Source organism: Cervus canadensis, chromosome 30 (genome assembly GCF_019320065.1).
Source record: "Cervus canadensis isolate Bull #8, Minnesota chromosome 30, ASM1932006v1, whole genome shotgun sequence".
NCBI classification, from domain to species: domain Eukaryota; kingdom Metazoa; phylum Chordata; class Mammalia; order Artiodactyla; family Cervidae; genus Cervus; species Cervus canadensis.
This window is the reverse complement of record NC_057415.1, coordinates 8,000,024-8,009,316: the sequence shown is the minus strand read 5'-3', so window position 1 is coordinate 8,009,316 and position 9,293 is coordinate 8,000,024.

Below are 9,293 nucleotides of genomic sequence, written 5' to 3'. Positions count from 1 at the left end.
GTGGGCTATGGTCTGTAGGGTCGCAAAGAGTCAGATATGGCTGAAGCTACTTAGCAGCAAAATGTATAAATACCAGATTTATTAGATCTCAACAAACCTTAAGAAGAATAAACAGAGAAACAACACCAAGATACACCCCAACCAAATCGTTGAAAAACAGTGATAAAGAGAAAATTTTTCTCGGCCTCCCCACAGTTTTACTGAGATGTATTCAACCTACAGGACTGTATAAATTTAAGATGTTCAGCATCATGACTTGACTTACATATATTGTGAAATGATTACCACAACATGTTTAATCAACATTGATCAACTCACATAGAAATGCAAAACTTATTCTTAGTGATGAGAACTCATAAGATTTGCTCTCTAAACAACATTCAAGTACACCATGTTGATAATTACATTACATTACCCTAACCCTAATGGGTTTCCCTAGTGACTCAGTTGGTAAAGAATCTGAGTTTTTTACCTGGTTCAGTCCCTGGGTCAGGAAGATCCCATGGAGAAGGACAAGGCAACCCACTCCAGTACTCTTGCCTGGAGAATTCCATGAAAAGAGAAGCTGGACAGGCTACAGTCCATGGGATCGCAAAGAACTGGACACGACGGTGTGACATTCACTTTTTCTTTTCTTTTCACTATAACCCTTAATTATATAAACACTCCAGATACAAAGCATAGACTGCTACATCAAATCAAAAAGCAAAGTCCAAGCTATTTGCTAGATACAGTGTGTTCACTTTCAATATAAATATGAAGATAGGTTAAAAGTAAAAATAATAAATAAAGATATGTCATGTAAGCAACACTCGAAAGCTGGGGTGATCACAGTCACATCAGACTAAGTAAGATTTCAGAACAAAGATCATTACTAGGAATTAAAAAGGACAATATAAAATAAAGGAGGCAATTGATCAAGAGAAAATAATTATAAATGCTTGTGCATCTAATAACAGAGCTTCAAAATACATTGGGAAAAGCCTGATAAAACTGAAAGTGGAAATAGTTGACTAGCTTGACCAACTAGAACATTATCTCCAGCAACAGTGGAGAATACATCCTTTTTCAAGTACACATGGAATTCATCAAAGTGGACTAAATTCTGGGTCATAAAGCAAGTGTCAAAAAGTTCAAGAGAATGGGAATCATACAAAATAAATTTTCTGACTCTAGGGAATTAAAGCAGAAGTTAGTAACAGGAAGATCTCTGGAAAACCCCCAAATATTTAGGAATTAAACTACACACTCTAAATAACCCTGAGTAGAGGCATAAATCATACAGAAAGTTAGCATGAAAAAAAGTGAAAGTCATTCAGTCGTGCCTGACTCTTTGCAACCCCATGGACTATACAGTCCGTGGCATTCTCCAGGTCAGAATACTGGAGTGGGTAGCCTTTCCCCTCTCCAGGGGATCTTCCCAACCCAGGGACTGAACCCAGTTCTCCCGCTTTGTGGGCGGATTCTTTACCAGCTGAACTACCAGGGAAGCTCCAGAAATTAGCATACTTTGAACTAAATGAAAAAAAAATCACAATACATCAAAAATTTTAGGAAACAGCTAAAGAAATGCTTAAAGAGAAATTTATATTTTAAATGCTAATATTAGAAAAGAAGGAAGATTTCAAATCAACAATCTAAGGTTTCACCTTAAGAATTTAGAAAAGCAAGAGCAAATATATCCAAAATAGCCAGAAGGAAAACATAAAGATAGGAGCAGAAACCAATGAAATTAGAAACAGAAAGACATATAGAGGGTACACAGGGACATGAAAAATGCTTAACATTGCTAATTACTAGAGGAAAAATTGGGCAAATAAAAGCCACAATGAGGTTTTAATATCATCTCACACCAGTCAGAATGGCCCCATTAAAAAGTCTACAAATAATATTTTGGTTAGCTTTCTGTGATTGTGGTATTCCTTCTGGGGGGTTGCAGGATTGTATTCTTGCTTTTTCTGTCTGCCCTCTGGTGGATGAAGATAAGAGGCTTTTGCAAGCTTCCTGATGGGAGGGACTGGTTGTAGGGGAAACTGGATCTTGCTCTGGTGGGCAGGGCTGTGCTTAGTAAATCTTTAGTCCAACTGTCTGCTGATGGGTGGGACTGCACCCCCTCCTTGTTAGTTCTTTGTCCTGAGGCGACCCAGTCCCAGAGTCTGCAGGCTCTATGAGACATCCAAGAGGACTTATGCCAAGACGCATCTCCCAGCACTGCTCCTTCCAGTGACTCTGTCCCCGCCAAGGGCCCCTGCCGACCTATGCCTCTGCAGGAGACGCTCCAACACTAGCAGGTAGGTCTGGCTCAGTCTCCTGGGGGGTCACTGCTGCTTACTCCTGGGTCCTGCTATGCACAAGATTTTGTTTGTGCCCTCCAAGAGCCTCTGTTTCCCCCAGTCCTGTGGAAGTTTTGTAAGTCCTGCTGGCCTTCGCAGTCAGATTCTCTGGGGATTCCCTGTCCCTTTGCTAGATACCCAGGCTGGGGAGCCTGATGTGGGGCCTAGAACCTTCACAATAGTGCAAGAACCCCTTTGGTATTATTGTTCTCCATTTAGTGAGTTGTCCACCCAGCGGGTATAGAATTCGACTTTATCATGGTTGTGCTTAGTCGCTCAGTCATGTCCAACTCTTTGAGACCCCAGGGACTGCAGCCTGCCAGACTCCCCTGTCCATGGGGATTCTCCAGGAAAGAATACTGGACTGGGTTGCCATATTGCGCCCCTCCTAACATCTCGTTGTGGCTTCTCCGTTGTGCTTGGACACGGGGTATCTTTTTCTGGTGGGTTCCAGTGTCTTTCTGTCAGTGATTGTTCAATAGCTAGTTGTGATTTTGGTGCTCTGGAAGGAAAAGATGTGCGAGTGTCCTTCTACTCTGCCATCTTGAACCAATCCTCACTTAGGCCTCAAAAAGTCTACGAATAATAAATGTTGGAGAGGGTATGGAGAAAAAGAACCATTCTACTTTGTTGTTGGGAATGTAAATTGGTGTAGCCACTACAGAGAACACTATGGAGATTCCTTAAAAAGCTAAAGATAGAGTTATCATATGATTCTGCCTTCCTACTCCTGGGCATATATCCGAACAAAACAGTTACAGAAGCCACAGGAGATGTGAGTTCTATCCCTTGGTCAGGACGATCCCCTGGAGGAGGGCATGCCAACCCACTCCAGTATTCTTGCCTGGAGAATCCCACAGACAGAGAAGCCTGGCAGGTTACAGTCCATGGGGTCACAAGGGGTACAACAAAATGGAAGCAACTTAACACGCATGCACGTTATGTGATGCCGAGAAAGGCTTCTCAAACTGGGCACATGATATCTGGGCATATACAAAGCTACAAGACAAAAATTTCACATCTTCCTAGAAGACTGTCTTTATTAAAAAAGTTGAGGGGATACATTGTTATGATAAATATGAAAAGCAGCTACAAAACAAAAATGCACCTTAATATTTTTTATTGTCGTGAAAACACAAAATGTAAGATGAACCATCCTAACCATTTTTAAGTGTTTAGTTCAGTAATATTCATTATATTCACCTTGTTGTGAAACAGACTTGCAGAACTTTTCATCTTGCAGAACAAAAACTCTGTACCTTTTAAACAACAATTTCCCTCCCCGCCCACCCTCCAGCCCCTCCCTGGTAACCACAATCTACTTTCTATTTCTATGCATTTGACTACTTTAGATACCTTATATAAATGGAATCAGACAGTATTTGTTTTTTGTAACTGACTTGTTTCCCTTAGCATGATGTCCTTACGGTTTCTCCATGTTGTAGCTTGTGCCAAGATTTCCTTCCTTTTTAAAGCTGAATAATATTCTATCGTATATATTTTGTTTAGGCTTCCCAGGTGGCTCAGTGGTAAAGAACCGTCCTACCAATGCAGGAGACTCGGGTTCGATCCCTGGGTTGGGATGATCCCTTGAAGGAGGAAATAGCAACCCACTCCAGTGTTCTTGCCTGGGAAGTCCCATGGACAGAGGAGCCTGGTGGGCTACAGTCCACGGGGTCACAAAGTGTCAGATATGGCTTAGAGACTGGGCATAAGCATGATGTTTTGTATATCCATTCATTCATTGGTGTGTACTTGGGTCTCTTCCACCATTTGGCTAATGAGAATAATGCTGACACGAATATGAATGTACACACATCTCTTCAAGGCTCTTCCTTCAATTGTTTGGGATGTATATCCAGAAATGGGGTTGTGGCTTGTATGGTAATTCTATTTTTAATTTTTGGAGGAACTATCATACTCCATATGCTGAGCTGTGCTTGGTCGCTCAGTTGTGTCTGACTTTTGCGTCTCCGTGGACTTTAGCCCACCAGGCTCCTCTGTCCATGGGGATTCTCCAGGCAAGAATACTGGAGTGGGTTGCCATGCCCTCCTCCAGGGGAATCTTCCCAACCCAGGGATCTTACCCAGGTCTCCCGCATTGCAGGCAGATTCTTTACTGACTAAGCCACCAGGGGAGCCCAAGAACACTGGACTGGGTAACCTATCCCTTCTTCAGAGGATCTTCCCGATCAAGAAATCAAACCAGGGTCTCCTGCATTGCAGGTGGATTCTTTACCAGCTGAGCTACCAGGGAAGCCCACTCTTTTCCATAGAAGTTGCAACAGTTTTCATAGATTTTTGAGGAAAAAAAAAAAGTGTCTAGGATTTCACTTGCTTCTAAATGGCAAGCTCTGTTTACATTCCACACACCCCAAGGATCAGCTTGCTCACTTCTCTAATATTATGCTCATTTTGATGGAAAAGTTTGGGAAGTCTTGATGTAGGGGTTGAAAATGACCTTTAGAATCATTGCAATCTGGATTTATGAATATTAGATCTATTGTTACCTCTGTGTCTCTTGATAAGTGACTAAACCTTTTGAAGTTTTAGTTATCTATCTCTAAAATAACTAAGATTAATCACTACTAAAGCTAAATGCTTAGTACTGTGCCTGGCACACAGCTAACGCTGAGTGAATAGCAGTTGGTGATATTTTTCTATGGCTGTTCTCCTCTGCAATGAGACTAAGTTTACTTCTTCTTCCTCATGATAATATTACTGTAATCTTCTTCATGATAGATGTTTAAAAATATCTAACATGTCTGCACTTATCCTCTGGTAAACTTTCTGCATTTATATCCAATAATTACTTGCATATATGTTTACTTTCTATAGAGGCTTTCAAGTTGCCCCATATCTCTCTTAAGTGTGATGTTCTACTTTCGTGAATCCAAATGGATTTGGCCATTTTAGCAAACCATTTGGTGATCTGTAACATGACCCTAAAAAACCTCTATTGTTCTTGTTTGTTGTTCAGTCGTATCCAACTCCTTAGGACCCCATGGACTATAGCCCACCATCTCCTTTGTCCATGCGATTTCCCAGGTAAAGAATACTGGAGTGGGTTGCCAATTCTTTCTCCAGGGGATCTTCCCAGACCAGGGATTGAACCCATGTCTCCTGTGTTGCAGGCAGATTCTTTACCACTGAGCCACAGGGAATCCAAATGTCCATACCCACTGATTTACTTACTTTCTAGAAATCTATTCTAAAGAAATATTCTGAAATACCAAGTTTATGGACAAAATGCTTATCAGAATATTAAACATAATATTAAAATGCTGTTCATGTTACTGTCTGGCAATAGGGAAATAATCTTCAAAGTATGGGACAATTATACAGGGAATGTTTGTAAAAATTTTTAATGTTATAGGAGGCTTGACTCGGCAGCCCATGTGAAAAAAATGATATAATTTAAGTGGAAAAAGCAGGACATCAAATTATATATAATTTAGTAATTCTTAACTGTATAAAATTACACAGGCAGTATATGCTAATTTATGTGTTTAGCTTTTCATTCTGTTGAGATCCTGTTGTAATTTAGATAAGGGCAAGGTTCTGAAGATACAAATAGAAACACAATAAAAATTCTTTTTCTGGAATGTCCTGTAATCTAGATGAGTTATATAGATTTTCAAAGTATTGTGATAAGTCATATAATGAAAGTAGATGTTTTATGGGAAAGCCTGACTATTCAGTGAAGTGGGAGGAGGCGAGGGAGCAGAGAAGTTTACACAGGAGTGGGATGTCTGAGCTGACTTTTGGAGAATTAGCAGGAGTGGGTCAGGCAGGCAGAGGATGGGAAGAGGAGGGTTTGTTGTTGTTCAGTCCCTTCAGTTATATCTGATGATCTGTGACTCCATGGACTGCAGCACACCAGGCTTCCCTGTCCATCACCAACTTCCAGAGCTTGCTCAAACTCATGTCCATCGAGTCGGTGATGCCATCCAACCACCTTATCCTCTGTTTCCCCCTTCTCCCACCCTTAGTCTTTCCTAGCATCAAGGTCTTTTCCAATGAGTTGGCTCTTTGCATCAGGTGGCCAAAGTATTGGACCTTCAGCTTCAGCATCAGCCCTTCTAATGAATATTCAGGACTGATTTCCTTTAGGATTGACTGGTTTGATCTCCTTGCAGTCCAAGGGATTCTCAAGAGTCTTCTCCAACACCATGGTTTGAAAGCATCATTTCTTCAGTGCTCAGTCTTCTTTATGGTCTAGCTCTCACATCCATACATGACTACTGGAAAAACTATAGCTTTGACTATATGGACCTATGTTGGCAAAGTGATGTCTCTGCTTTTAATACACTGTCCAGGTTTTTCATAGCTTTTCTTCCAAGGAGCAAGTGTCTTTTAATTTCCTGGCTGCAGAAGAGGGTAGGGGAAGGAGGCAGAGAGCCTTCCAGACTGAGAGAACAGCCTGTGCAAAGGTAAGAATGCGATATGGCATTCTGGAAGTGACTAATAGTTCCCTATAGCAAGGATTGATAGTCATAAAGGATGTGCCAGGAGTTGGAGGCACAAGAATTGGCTGGACCCAGATTCTTCATGGAGCTAGGAGAGGTAGGAGTTTGGGAATGCTGGCTGCATCCTGTGAGTTCTGGAGGGTTTAAAGCATGAGAGCTGTGCTGGGCTCTGCTTAGTCATGTCTGTCTCTTTGTGATCCCATGAGCTGTAGTCTGATAGGCGCCTCTGCTCGTGGGATTCTCCAGGCCAGAATACTGGAGTGGGTTGCCATTTGCTCCTCCAGGAGACCTTGCCTGACCAAAGGATCGAATCCACGTCTCTTGTGTCTCCTGCATTGGCAGGCGGATTCTTTACCACTACCATCACCTGGGAAGCCCAGAGAGGAAAGAACTGTGGCCCAAAGCAGGGAGGCTGCAGGGGAATGTTCAGGAGATCAGGCAGGGTGAAAGCCTGAATTAAGGGTGTGATGATGAGGTGGTAGAAGGAAGGGTTGAAACAGGAAGAATCAATGGCATTAGTGACTTAATAAAGAGATTTCCAGGTTTCTAGCTTGAGCAGGTGGGCAGATGATGTTGCTACCATTAAGACGAGAAAAGAACATGGAAGAACAGGGAAGGTTACAAGGGAGGCATTCAGTTTGGGGGATGGTGAATTTAAGATTTGATTTCTTTAAATAATATAACCAAACTGATTTCTTGATTACAATTAAGTTACATAACTTGCTTATGAGTTGTTTTTCATTAAACAGCATTAGGGAGTAAGTAATGGGGCTCTGTGTTCAACAACCAAGGCTGGAGTGAATAGTCCTGCTAAGTGTAGAAACAGGCAATCTCAGAAGCAGTGACTGCAAAAATATCCTAACACATGATGGAGATAAATTTAGGTTATGGCTATAAATACATACAAAAATTTATGCTTGAATATAGAGTAACTAATTAATGCTAAATGTATTGCACATTAACTTGTCATGAGCATAACTTTGAATTATCATAAGTAATTTCAGTTTCAGGGAATCTGTTTCATGAGTATGTGTCTAGTTTGCATAGTAAAATTTAGATAAAAACTCAACCTCCCCTGTTGTTGGTGTACTCATTTCTGACCAGGAAATGGAAACAGTATGTACAACTTCTGGGAAGTGTTTTTATTTTATTTAAAAAAAAAATTTATTGACATATAGTTGTTTTACAATGGTGTGTTAGTTTCAGGTATACAATAAAGTGATTCAGATATATACACACACACACACATATATACATATGTATATTCTTTTTTTATATTATCTTCCATTATAAGTTATTGTAAAATATTGAGTATAGTATCTTGTGCTATACAGGAGGTCCTTTTTGGTTATCTATTTTATATATAGTAGTGTGTATATTTTAAGCCCAAACTCCTGATTTATCCCTCTCCCCTCTCCCCTTTTGTAACCAAAAGTTTGTTTTCCATGTCTTTGAGTGCATTTCTGTTTGGTAAATAAGTTCATTTGCACAGGAAATGTTTTCGTGTGAAGGAGTGTGTTCTTTTTCCTTCCCTGTCTCTTGCTGGATTGAATCTGGGTGTGACATCCGGACCTGGAGGAGCCTTTGTGGAACCTGAGGTCTGCGCGGGAACATGACAGGGTCACAGGAGCCTGGACCCTTCACCCCAAAACTACTGCAGATGTATAAAAGGGAAATAAACCCCGTTTTAAAAAGAGATGCAGACACAGAGAACAGATTTGTGACAACAGGGAAAGGAGAGGGTGAAATGAAATGAGAGAATAGGACAGACATGTTCACACTGCCGTGCATGAAATAGCTAGCTAGTGGGGGCCCCCTGCAGAGCCTGGGAGCTCAGCTCGGTGCTGGGGTGACCTAGCACGGGAGAGGGTGGGCGGGACGGAGGTCCAGAGGGAGGGGTGTGTGTATACAGACGGCTGATTTACTTCATCGTGCAGCAGAAACTAACACATTGTAAGGCAACTATAATCCAATTAAAAAATTTTTATTTTTAAATGAAATTTTCAGTTATAATTGGATCTAGTCATATTAGATTTAATTTCTGTATTTATTAGTAACATTTATATCAATGGTTTGTCCTAGCCACTTTCTTCGTTTGTGCTAATACGCTGAAAGCCCTGGAGTGATATATGTGAATAAAAGGACCCCAGAGCTTGTATTCTATTAAGGAAGAATCATACAGCACCAACCAGAACAACAAGTGATAGGTTCTATTGCTGTTTGCTAGGGGCCCAGAAGAGGAACCCCTTAGCCCAGGCTGAGTAAGCGTGGCTTTGAACTGAATCCTCTGCATGAGGAGGCTACCACCAGGGTAGGAAGGGATGTGGAGAGAGGGCATTTCATGGATTACACAGTATGAGGAATGGAAACGGCACTTGCAACTCCTAGGGAGTGTTTTCTGGAAGTATTTTAGGAACAGTAAGTTATCCAGGGGCTTCCCAGATGGCTCAGCGTCAGGCTCAGCGGTAAAGAATCTGCTTGTCAAGCAGGA